Source organism: Cyprinus carpio, chromosome B7 (genome assembly GCF_018340385.1).
Source record: "Cyprinus carpio isolate SPL01 chromosome B7, ASM1834038v1, whole genome shotgun sequence".
Classification (NCBI taxonomy): Eukaryota; Metazoa; Chordata; class Actinopteri; order Cypriniformes; family Cyprinidae; genus Cyprinus; species Cyprinus carpio.
The window spans coordinates 21,998,601-22,012,168 of record NC_056603.1 but is presented as its reverse complement, the minus strand read 5'-3'; the positions used below and the strand labels follow the sequence as shown (position 1 = coordinate 22,012,168).

Below are 13,568 nucleotides of genomic sequence, written 5' to 3'. Positions count from 1 at the left end.
GCCAGACAGAATCCTCTGCTTTGAGAGGCAGGATGTGAGATCTGCTGTGGCATTGATGCCCCACTCTGGCATATGCACAAGTTTGTTTGTATGCACATGAGTTTTTCCAAGACTGCGGACACGCACGACTTGTCCTGCAAAAGATTCTTCTCGAAGAGAGAGTGATGCACTGGAATGTTTTTCTTTGGAACTCTCTCAATCCTCATTCAGCTTTCATTAGAAAGATTTTAAGGAGTTCAGTTGACTTGTTTGTTTATGTTTGGCACCTAATATCAGTGCTTTATTCACATCACACTTTGCTCGCTTACTACGGCCAGTTGTCTGCACCTTCACTGGCTGTGAAGTGAAGTTCTTTAGATACAGAATTGCTAATACATGTTTTATTTTATTTTAACAAACATCTATTTTCTTTGGTGTTCATACTTTTGGTGCTGCAAGTAGCCTCGCTTAATTTGCTTTGGCAATATAGTAATTGTTAACAATACTGTCAATAAAGCATTGTTAGTGATAGATAGATAGATAGATAGATAGATAGATAGATAGATAGATAGATAGATAGATAGATAGATAGATAGATAGATAGATAGATAGATAGATAGATAGATATAGAGTTCAGATGCAAAAACCTCTTAAAAGTGCCGTCTGAAAATTTCTTCTAACATGGGCATTTTTTTTTATCAGGCTGCTATATTTATGTTCAGTTCTTTCACTTTAATTGCATACAAAAGGACCAATACTTTGCCATTAGAGTAAAATTACTGAACCTAAAGGAGCCTGATAAAAATGTTCATTATAGATGAAAATTTCAGAATTCACTTAGAGGCTTTTGCATCTGAACTCTTCATATGCTTGTAGGCTAAACACTGTCCGTGGGGTTTGTTCACCGTTACTGGTGTAGGCTACATAATTAATACTCTACATGCTAGCTACATTACATAGCTAGTTAAAAAGTGTTTTTCAAAAAAGTTTGAAGCTAATTTGTTACTAGAGTGGAGTTTACAGTTTATCCAGACAATCGTTTTTCACACTTTAATGTTATTCAGCTCTTGTCCAAAGCAGCGATTGGTGTCCGCTCGGCTGAACGTGTTTAGCTGACGTCCTGCTCATGGCGCCCACGGGGGGCTTTGCGCTGCTCTTTTTATATTTGGAGACTCCAAAAGAATCCCGCTTCCCTTTCATGTGCCGCCTCGGTCCAATCAGACTGAAGGAGAGGCGGCCTGCGCGAGGCGTCATTCACGCTCGCTGAGTGGCTGCAGCGCCTCGCGTCTGGTCCGCTGGAGCCGCAGATCACTCGACCCTGCGCCGCTGCTGGATGTGTACGGACCCCGCGCGCTGTTCTTCACGGACGCTCACAAATATCGCACTCTTTCTGGATTGTTTTTCTTTCTGATGTTTCTCACTTGCTCTCCGATGCAGAGAAATGGGTAAACTTCATTCCAAACATGGTAAGACGGCACCTATTGGTGTTGAACAGCAAGTCTTTGATTTTAAAGCGCTTGTGATATAGCTCTTTCGAGTAATCCATTTATTCGACGTCTTTTTCTTTTTTTTTAAAGCTGCTATTTGTAAAGCGAGGGAGAGTCCTGAAGGTGAGTAACTTTATTTGTTATACAAATAATAACTCTTTTTATTTGAAACGAGTGAACTGGCTAAATAACTAATAAAAACAAAGCTGCATCTTTGAACATTAGGCGTAAACAAAAAGAAAAGCGCTAGAAGCAAACCTTGAAAGCTGTTTAACCTGAGAAATACAACAATATTATGTATAAATTGTAATTTTCTTGCTCTTTTAGGCGATAGTTTTGTAGTTAACGCGTGTTTGGCGAGGAAAGGACTGGATGACTGGATGGTTAAACAGAAGTATTACTGCCCGAGCTCTCGTGTAGACCAGCAGGACTCCCAGCAGAAAAATACCTGCGGACTCTCTCCACGGGTACGTGGACGCTTTTAATGACTTTTATCACACGTGCATGTTAAACGTGTGAAGATTTTGGACTTTGAGATAGTGAACTTGTCTGCGCTTCACCTATCATTCATTTCATCCCAAGACTGTAGGAATCAACTGTTTGGGTGTTAAGTGATTATTGACTGGAGAAATATTGCGCACTTTGAAGTAAGGGGTGCATGCATGGAGCTCTTTAAAGCTTGGCTTTCAAACTGATCAAAAACGGTTGTTTTGTTGTGATAAACATCGTTTACAAACTGCAACAATAACCACTCTTTTCTTTCCGTTGTCGCTGCATGCAATTCAGTTCATGGTAGTATGAGATGACATATCAAGCATGCAGTGTCAGCGCTGTGACGCGCTGTAAGTGATCTAAAACTATTTTAATCAAAGAATTCCAGTTATTCTGTAATTATATACGTGGGATTTTATGACCTCATATTAACAGAGAGAATAAATTGAATAGCCTATTTGTAAATTTAAGAATTCAGTTGTTGCATCACATAACTGTTTAAAATGATCTAGTCAAGTCGAAAATGTGAAAACAATGGTGCTAAACTCGAAAGAAATGTTTACGCGTAAGAAAACATACATTTATTTACGCATGCGTACATTTAAAGTCCATGTTGAATAAAAAAGTTAAAAGTCAACTACCCTTATTGGTGTTCTAGATGTTATAAGCGTGTTATAAGCGATATTCGCGTTGCAGAAATGATCGTTGCCTGCTTCTAGAGGCCCACACGCGCTTCCAGACCACGCCAATTCACGCGCTTTGAAAACGAGGTGCCATTGTTTTGTGACGTCACCAAGAACAATAGTTTACTCTCTGGAAACAACTCTGTAGTTTGAGCCCAAGCTATAAAAGCCAAAGGCGTTATTACCAGGAGTGATTAAAGGAGAAACACATCTCTGAATACACGTTTCCCTTTAATGATGTCTGTTAAAAACGCTTCTCCACGGTTTCCAGCTGCTGCCTTTGAAGCCAGAGGAGGAGATTTTGTGTTGTTATTCCTTTGAATGATAGGAAGAGGAAAAGTCAGGTTTCCAGACAGGTTCAGGCTGTTTATTTCTGACAGGCACATCATTTTGAGTGGAAATAAATATAAGTAGGTTTGGGATCTTAAAGGCGGTATTTATGTATTTGAAAGCATATATTGGATTTTTATATCGCCTTTCTTCCTGCATGCAAAAAGTTATGCGTTTCTATCTTGAATTTGCCCAACAAGGAGAATGTTTTAGCGGTCATGTTTAGACAAAAGGCGTGTCAACTTCTTCACTAGCGGCTCACATGGGTAAATGGTTTCTTTGAACGTGGTGGGAAGAAAACTGTGTGAGGGCTAGGAACAGATGCAAGTTCTCTCTGTAGGTAATAGATCACGGTGGGTTGAAAGCATTGCAGGCTGACAGGCTGGTGACAGCGCTGTATTGTGAAGTCGAGAGAGGGGTGGAGGGAGGGCCCGTCTGTCTCAGATTTGGCATCCTAGTAAACACATAAGAGCACTGTCGTTTAGGAGAGGAGAAAATCCTCTGGAAATACCTCAGAGTAAGCCTCTTTTGGCCAAGGGCTGATGCAGAGTCTCAAAAGACTTTTTTTGAGGTTGTGGAGAGATAGTGAGAAGACGCTGAGCGTGACAGAAAAAGCGAAACGGAAATCCAGAAGGCTGCTATTAAAGAGCCGTCTCAAACAGCAGGAGAATGCAGCCACAAACTTCTTAAAACTCAATCCATCATATGTGGGACATCCAAACACAAAACCTGACGCTCTTAAACTTTCAGAGTCCGGAGTGTTTTGCTGGAGAAATGCTGCATTTCTTTTCTAACTCTCTAAGAAAGTAGTGGCAATAAAGATTTATTTAGCATGTAAGATGCATAGTACTGCACTGCAAGTAAAGAAATTGTAACCACAATGGTGTGGATTTTAGATCTTGTGGTGTGAAGGGAGGAAGGAAAACATGTTTAAGGAGAATGGAACACATAGTTCTTGCCTGGTTCAAAAGTTCCACACAGTTTGAAGTTTATTACTTTTTTCACGCTTTGCTGTGAGAAGGAGGTTTTATTGTGGCTGGCGAGATCATAAATGCACTGAACAACAGTTACAAAGTCTGAAATGGCTTCATTGAGTTACCTGTTTTATATTTATTCAACAGTTATAAAGTCATAAAGTTTTTCTCTTTTTCTCTTTAACGTTGCCTTCATTATTTAAATATGATAATCTGACGCAGGGTTTGTTTTTAACACAACCTGATTGTTTTCCCACCCTCTGATGTACTAATGAGGAGTTTAAGAAACAATAGCACTACTGAGGAGTGTGTGTGAGTGTGCGCGTGTGTGTTTTTCCAGTTGGTGTGAAGTGATTTGGCCAGGCTGGACAAGGATCCCTGCTGAACGAATTCAAACATTTGAACAATTTTGAATAACTCAATGGTGTGTGCTTAATGGAGTGTTGTGAGAATGAAAGAATTGAGAGAAGGTATTTCCATAAATATTTATTTGGAAATACTCATTTTGTTTTGACACAAAAGCCTCTCTGGGACAATTTATATTTTATGTAGTGATGAAATTTGAGGCTGGTTTAGCTGGAAAGAAGATTTGCATCCCCTTGTTAGTTTTCCCCTTTTGTTTTTTTGGATTGAAAGTGAACTATTTGAAGATGTTATTTTTGTTAATTCCATTGAGAGATATTGATTGGATCAATTTATGGAGTTCTTGAGTTTTTAATGTCGCCACCACTTTTTTCCTGGTCTTTAGTTGGTGCTTTAGAATAATGTTGATATAATGCACATCTTTTAATACCAGCTTGTCACAAGTTATTAAGTTACACAATCTATTTTTCTTTAAAGGGCGCCGTACACACCGGGACGAATATCGGGCGCGCGTTATTCGCCAGCGTTTTTCAACGCGTTTTTTGTGTTCACACCCAAGCGTTTTTTTCGCTGACGATGAGCCGAGTGAACATGCAAATTCATTCCCTGACATTAGATGGCGCTTAATGTAAACAGAAATACTAGAAATACTAGTTCTCTTTTATCAAGATTTTTGTAATCGCTGTCGCGTTTGTCATATAGTTCTTTGTGTTCCGACCACCAACGAGACCAGCAACTCTACATTCATCTTGCCTTGCATCTTCTTCGTCTTATTTCTTCCCGGCAGTGTAGACGCTACTTGGCGTACACTTCTTCGCCATTACGTATGTGTGCTCAGCAAGACAGTTTTGTGTTTGAGCGCCCCCAAGTTGTGTTTTACGTAACTTCAGAAGCTCCAGACACGTGTGCAAAAGCGCCATTCTCATTGGTCGTATTAGTTTTTTGACGCGGTGCGTCAAACCAAAAAAACGAACCCGAGGCGTTTTTTAAAAAATGACGCTTTTCACGCGTGGCGTTTTTTCGTGTCGGTGTGCACACTCACATTGGCGCCCCTTTGTTTAGTCACGAGGCGTTAAACGTCGGCGAATATCGCGCGCGAAATTCGTCCCGGTGTGAACAGGCCTTAATACTGATGTTTCTTATTGAGAAAAGCCACTGAGTGGAATTCAATGAATTACCTCACTCCCTAAGCACGAAGAAAGCATAAACCTCCCTCATAAACACAGGCTGATAATACTGGGGTGAGTCTAGTGATGGCTACCTGGAGAGTTAGTTATTTATAGCAGCTTTGGTTAAGTTCGGACGTTTGTATGTGTCTGTGTTGTAAAAATGTGGTTCAGATGTATGGACAGTGGGAAGTCTGAGTCAGGAATCTGTTTGATGAGTTGTGTTTGTGTTGTGTGCTGTTGTTAACTGGCCTTCAAACACAAACACTGACTTATGTTTTTTATAAGTCACTGCCTATTACTTTTTTCAGTTCTGGTTTGCATAGGTCTTGTGCTATTAGTAAATTACACTATTAATTTTATTGTTCAAAAAGTGTAGGAAGTCAGATTTGTGGTTTGCCTGATAGTATGCTGCACTGTGGCTCTTCATGTGGGACAATGAAAATTAAAGTCTAGCTCCATTAGTTGGTCCGCTTATATGAAGCCTACTGTTTCCCTTTTAAATATTCAAGTTTGAAGTGAGTGTGCAGTGATTCGCTTATTTTCCTCTAAGGTGATGATTGATTGTTTGTGTCCACATGGTGCAAACTTTGTTAGTGTGTTTGTGTTTTGTGTAACTTACAGGTGCCACACTGTAAAAACAATCCTGCCAGCTGTGGTTTTAACTTACTGGTTACCAATTAATGGGGTGTTACTATAGAATTTCGGCAGACTTTTACAGTGATTTACTGGACTTTCTGTGTGGGTTAGTCCCACTACTAGCTGTTTTTTTTAAACCGATGCCACTATAAGTCATCAGTCAATCTGAGGATCGGACTTTCTTAACTAATGTCCACACTGCATTACATCTTTCAGTTTAGTTAGCACCTCAGCGCTAAAACTAGTCCGGAATTACACTATCAAAGAAAGAAAAACTCAACATCATAGCTCTAAAATCAGTCCGACAAAATCAAAGTGCCAAGACCAGACGATGTTACTGCTTTGAAAATGTGGCTTTTGAAATCCACTCTGAAAACCAGTTGGCACAACAGTTCTAAACTAGGGCAAAAACCAGGGAAACATCACAGCTTTAAACACAATATCCGGAACAGTAAAAACGCGGCCAAAATAGGTCAACTATAAAACCAGGCTTGATCATGACTTTGAAAGCATTTCTGTATCCACTCTGTGTGTAGTATCCTTTAGGAGAACCAAACCACTTTGAAGCTTAGATCAAATAGAGAGCTGTAATTCTAAAAAGAAATCTTTTGGGAATTTCAGAACTTTTTGGGGGAATTTTGTTTTTTCATTCACGAGGCTTGGGGCTATTTAAACCTTTCCTGACAAACCACACACTTTTTCTTTCTCTTGCTGTCTTTATACAGAATGTTCTTTTTTGTAGGCACAAAGAGTGACAGTATATGCACTATATCCTTTGTCTCTTTTTATTCCCGTTCCCGAATATCCAAAGTATTTCTTCGCACTTTAAGCTTCAAGTGTGGTTGTCACGCACTTACCCTCATACTTCTTTCTCTTTCTGTTCTAGACGTGTCAGGTTTACCATGTCTCTCCTAGGGACTGGTTGAGAAAAGGATGACAGGAAAAAGATTGAAAGACAGAGGGTGGGGGCGGAAGGGAAGGCTTATGTTTCTCTTTAAAAGAGAAAGAAAAGGGAATAGGGTGCCTCTGGGGAGTGGGACATGCACCTGGCTCCAGTGTAGGGCTGTTTGAAGGGAGGAGGGTTAACAGAGGAGAAGTAGATTGTTCCTTCCAGGACAGGAAGAGTGAAGGGACCCGCTAGGTGGCTGCTCTGTCACCTCCTATATCACGAGCGGTGAATGAACTATAAAAAAAAAAAAAAAAAAAAATAAAGAAAAAAAAAACATATATTATATATATATATATATACACACACACACACACACACACCCATATATATATATATAAAAAAAAAAATGGTTTTCAAACTATTGAAATATATCTTAAAATGTAATGTATTCCTTCAGAATCAATCTAATATGCTGATTTGGTGCTCAAGAAACATTTTTATTATCACTTAAAAGCTGCTGTTTAAGGGAAAGTTTAAGAGCAGAATTTGACTGGGTTTTTTGTGTGACTTTTTTGAGATGACTATATAGAGTTTCAAGAGAACAGTAACTTATTTGAAATGGAACGTTTGTGGAAAATTGTCAAGGCCAACTGTAGTCTGATTAGATGTAGTCTATTAGTCCGACTTCGCAAAATGGACTGGGAATGACTGGCAAAGTTTAATTTGGACTAAAGCATTTAAAAAATCACATTTTATAAAGACTTTATGTAAATACACTGACTGTTCGTTGATCTCAGTCTTTGCATTGGGGTTTTTGAATGAGTCTGTATAAGGCAGGAATAGCAGCACATGCACTAAATCTAAGTTGAGATACCTGTAATGAGTATGGGACACTGAAAGTGGCAGGTCTGAGGGAACTGGACATTCTCTCAAGTTACTCTTGGTTAAGAATGCACATGCAACGCTGGCTTGTAGTACAAACCTAAAAGCATTGCAGTCATGTCAGTTGTAGGTGGATTTAAATGGTTTGCCTGTGTTTTTTATGTGTTTTCCCATTTAACTATGTGTAATGCAATGGGTAAATATGTGTGTAAAAATAGTCCTTAGGTATGTGTGGCATGGTGAGTGTGGCTAAGGGCAAGGATGGCGCCTGGCTAGGTGCCATCATGAGAGAGAGAGAATAGTGTGTGGTGTGTGTGTGTGTTCGTGTGTGTGTGTGGGTGTGTTGTGTGGTGTGTGTTGTGTGTGTGTGGTGTGTTGGTTGTGATAGTGTCTAAAGTACGTCTGTTTGTCCGGATGTGCTCTAGAGATCAAAGTGCATTGTGGGAACGTGTGGACTGAGATTGCCAGGGATTAACAGCTGAGAATTGGCTGTGTTTTCTAACATTTCCTTAAAACACACACACAATACACCACGAAGCAGCAGAGCTCAGGACAGCGTTGTGTCCAACCTTCCCAAAAACCCTAATTTATTCAGCTGCTCTGCACATTTTGGTTTCTTCTGTATTTTCAAAGGGTATGATTGAGATTCTTGAATTTGTTGGTATGTAAATAACAGTCTTTCTTCGCAGTTTACCCCCTCACTGTTATGTATATACTGATAATATACATGCAAACATAAAATTCGTCAAATCAAATTTTCAGCAGTTTCCACAAAATTGAGCAGCAGAGTTTTCAACACTGATAATAAAAAATGTTTCAAAAATGTTAGTATCATGTGCCACTGAAGACTGGAGTAATGACTGCTGAACAATCAGCTAGCCATCAGGAGAATATAACTAAACTACATTTAAGCTTTAAAATAGAATAATTTTAATAACATTTCATAATATTGGCTGAAGTTGAGTATAAAGTGAATACTTGGTGAGTATAAAAGACTTAAAAAAGACCCCCTGGTGTTGTGTGTGCCTCCCACTAACAAAGGAAATCTTACAATCCCATATTGTCTTTGATACATTTTCCAACACCACACGCTTGTTGCTCATCACATTATGCGATACCAATAATAAGAAAAACATCCATTTCCACAGCCCAGCTTTTTTTTTTGTCACCGGGTTTTAATAATTCATGGTTGTATCACTGTCTATCTGTGTGTTGAGTTACTTATTAAATAGTAATATTGAAGGATTTGGTAAATCTCTTACTTTGATGTTTCCACAAATTTCTGTAGCTCTCTGTTACTCTGGTTCTTTAAAGTCCAGAGAGGAGGTACCAAAAAAACAAAAAACGCTGGAGTTCAAAACAATGTTTGAAAAGTCTGTTCTCTGTATTTTTGGGCCAGTTTGAGTTATTCCTTTTTCTCTGCCTTTAAAGAGAAAAGGACGAGGGAAATAGGGAGAGGGAAAGGAGGGGATCACCTAAGGGGAAGGAGAGAGTCGAACACACGGGGAGCGATGCTTTGTTTTCAAGGCTCAAAGCTCTCTCTCACTCTGCAGCTTCATGCTTTTAAAGGTGTCTCTAGTACCTTGAGGAGCTTCGCCGCACAGGACCTGTATGTTGCTTCATTTATCTCCCGTAAGGTCTGGTTGTTGCCTGCAAGTGATACGTGATGCTTTTAGCTCTCCTAATACTCTGCCACAACATTTTTCAGTACGCACATGTGTCAGTTGATATGTACAGGATGTGGCTGTGAAGTGCTCGTGAAGTGAAATTATGCCAGTTTGCTCTGGACCTATACTCGGAAATTTTGTGCGCTGCAAGTTAATTCCATACATTGGACGACACCGTATGTAGTGACCAACACACACACAACACGCACGCACCACACACACACACCCACACACACACCACACACACCAAAAACACACACAACACCACACCACACTACAACACACACCACACGTGAAGCACACCCTCGGATGCAAGTGGGTAGCACTTGTGTTGGGGATGTCCGTTCTCTTTTTGTATCTGAAATCGTCGCTCCGCCTATTCCTCGTGTGTACCGCCTGAAGTTTCCTACCCAACCTTTCTTGTTTTTTGTTTGTCATTAGAATACTGCTCTTGTGTTAAGCATTTCATGGTTTTTGATGCAACAAAAAAATCCGGGAAACAACACACCCTGGTGTGTTGATGTAAAACACCAATATTAGTGGTTCACTGTGACACCCCCTCACTTGCACACTACAAGGACTCGCATTTTGTTGAGCTTTTTGTATTAACATTAGTGGATCTGATATCTTCTGTATCTTTATAGCGACAGAGGTTGTGTATGTGAGTGCCTGCGAAGGATATGCGCACAGGTGTGTGTTGTTTTTCTCATGGACAGTACGTGCTGTGGGTGACATACAGGCGTATAGCGCTTGTGATTGTGGATGCGGTAATGTTGTGAGTGAATTGTTTGCAATTTTAATCTCATCTGAGAAAATTACTACGGAGCCTTTACAGACACTGACACAAGCCAGCTCTGCCCACACACACCACTTGTAAAAAAGATTTCTTATCGCCACCTTAAAAAAAAGAGCATATAAACCATAACAGACGCTGTGTACCCACGGTTACAGATCTAATCACCCCAGTATGACCGGGGATACCCAGAAACAACACCTTCTCCAAACCACGTGCAACTGCCAAAATGGCGCTGATATTAAGCAGTAATGTTTGCTATTCTCTGGACTCAATATCTATAAAAACCCACACAAGTGAACCTGTTCACATGGACAAACTATAATATGCACATGCACACACTTAAAGCACCGTAGGACGTGTATGTACATACATGTATGTACAACATGTATGTATTTATTTGACTTCACTGAATAAATTTTATCTATTAAGTCCGGAAGTGTACTCTCATGTGGCACACGTTAAATAACATAGCTATGTGTTATGTCTGACGCCATAGGCCTAGTCTGGCCAAAGTATACTGCTTTTAACAGCTTACACAGAACACAGTGTTTATACCCATACATGCTAAAAACGTTTAATCCTTGGCCAGTGTGTGCTATGTTTTCTTCAAAAAGTTTATAAGTGACAAGTTGATTTATCCCCTCTAAACTTGAGTTTGAGTATCTCTTAAAGTGCCCCGATTATGCTATATTTACGTTCCTGACTGCGTTTCATTGTGATTCATCCTCCATAGATTTACACATGCATGTCATGGATCAAGAATTGCTAACTGTATCGGTCAAAATATGCATTTAATATCACCTTGTTTTTTCAGACGATTCTCAAACAGTCCCCCCACTCAGTGGCTAGAAGCATTTAAGATCAGTCTCTCAAAACTCCTCTACTTTGGTCGTTGAGTCTACTACTCCGTTCTGACCACACTCTGTTGTGATTTGTGGGTTACGCACCAATGTCGGAACAAATGATATGCTCATTGCCATAGTTCATGTATTTTTGAACAGTCTGTAGAAAAAATATAAACCATCTATTATGTATCATACTTACAGAGTTGTGATTGTCAATGGGAGCCAGTGGTCGCAATTAATAAAGGAGGTAATGAGTCATTCCCTTTCGAACGCATTTTGGAATCCTAGCGTTTGACGCTCTCCCGAGATTAGAGAACCAGCGTCAGTAGAAAAAATGGTTGTTTGAGTTGGTTGATAATAGACGTGTGGGCTGCGTGCTGCGGACATTGCTTGACGCTCTGCACTACGAAGCATCCTGAGTTCGAATCGCTGCCTTGAAGACGTGTCCTGATGCCGTCCCCGCCCTTCTCTCCCCACTTCGCTTCCCTGTCACTTCTACACTGGCCCTATCAACATGCCAAAAAATATATCTTTTAAAATAAGATATGTTGGAAGGTGGGTTAATAGATGTTTGTGGCCACATCAACATTAGAAACGGTGGGAATTATGTAAATGTGTTACCCCGTGATGGCTAGGGAGTGATTCAAAGAACTAACAACTTGTTTCGGCTGTTCAGAGTCGATTCTCTCTTTGAGAGACATAAACTTTAGTTAACTGCTGCACTTTTTGGATTTGCAACTTTACCGATCATTGGCTTCACGATACTAGCTACAGTACAAATTGCATGAAGCAATAATCGAAATGGCATACTAGGGGCATTTTAAACCATCTCACACAATGCTCATCAATGTAGCATCTATTGTATTACTTCTCCAATACCATCACTTTTTTTTGGTTAATAGGTCCCCTCTCGTCTCTCTTTCTCTAATCTGTCCCTGTTTTCTGTTGTGGCTTGTTTGTGAGAGGAGGAAATTAGACTACATTCCTCATATAAAGACAATCAGTGATCATAAAATGCAAACATCTACTAATGCTCTAATTCTTCTATTATCTTTGCCTTCAGGCAAACTAACCACTCTGAAAAACAGACCACAACCAGATACACAAGCTCATTCACTGCCTTCTTTTTCTAGTTTTGATTTAAATTTTAAAAAACCCGTGATTCATAAATTACACATGTTTTTGGATTTTTGGTTTCGGGGGAAATTGGGCTTTTTGTGCCGGGGCCCGGGGGTTAAAACGATTGGCAACCTCGTAATTTTAAAAAAATTGCTTAAACATTGAATCAAGGGGCTTTTTTACCACAATTACTAACGTCCATCTTCTGCCAATCTCTCTCCTTTTTTTCCCCTTTACACCAGCATCTGTTTTCACCACCAAAGGTTTTTTTTTTTTATTATTATTTTTTTTTTTTTTATTTTTAAAGTTTGAGCTCCTACCGGTTTTTCCCCACTAAATTTCGCCTAAGCTCTAACCTAATGTTCAAACCCAAATTCAAAGTTTTTTGCTTTAACCTTGTCTGTCAGCAGTGACATTTAAAACCCCCTCCGAAAAAATTTCCCCTGCAGATTTAAGGGCCCCACTGACTCTTTGGGGTTTCAGTGGGCTCTCATGGCTTTGGCTTTGGACCATTGTCTTTTTTTCACCCCCAAAAATCGGGGCTGAAAAAATTTTATGACCTTTTGGGGTTTTGCAACCTAACATGCCAAATCCATCACAAATGCGGGTGTCACTGAACATTTTCCCGGGTTTTCACTTTAAAACGGGAATGAAAATAAATAAAAAAAATGAAAATCTTTTTCCTTAAAGCTGCAAGTTCCCCCGGGCACACATACCCTTTTTATTTCTAGGGAAAGCCCCCAAGGGACAAATACACACCAAAACCCGCTTCACAGGGTAAAGGTCGCTTCATGAATTGCTCCAATACAATTGTATTCTTTTCCCCCGGGTTGTTTTTTTTTCCCTTCACATTGAAAGTTTCCAAAATGGGGTTTTGCAATACAGACGGGGAACCGAGAGGAACTTAAGGGGTTGTTTTTTGGGTTACCTCTTTTCCTGTTTTTTTTTCAGTGGTGCCCAAAAACAAAAAATTTTAGAAACCCGCAGTGGACATTGATTTTTTTTTTATTTCTCTTGATTTTTTTCTTTTTTGGGGAAAGACGTTTTTTTTTGGGGCCAAAAAATCAAATCACTGGGCCCAAAAAAACCCATTTTCTTTCGTCTATGGGCCAAAAAACAAAAAACTTTTTCAAAAGGCAAAAGAAAGGGGAAAAGTGAAAAAAACCCAAAAAGGGGTGAGTAAAAAATTTGGCGAATATTGGGTGCCTGTTTTTAATTAGCGTAAAATTTACTGACACTCCATTCAGTAGTTCAGGT

The 13,568-nt window shown here is 39.7% G+C and overlaps 1 pseudogene; it reads left to right on the top strand.

The window, feature by feature from the left end:
- The first annotated feature begins 1,133 nt into the window (after positions 1-1,133).
- LOC122137826 overlaps positions 1,134-13,568 on the top strand; it is a 28,009-nt pseudogene continuing 15,574 nt past the window's right edge.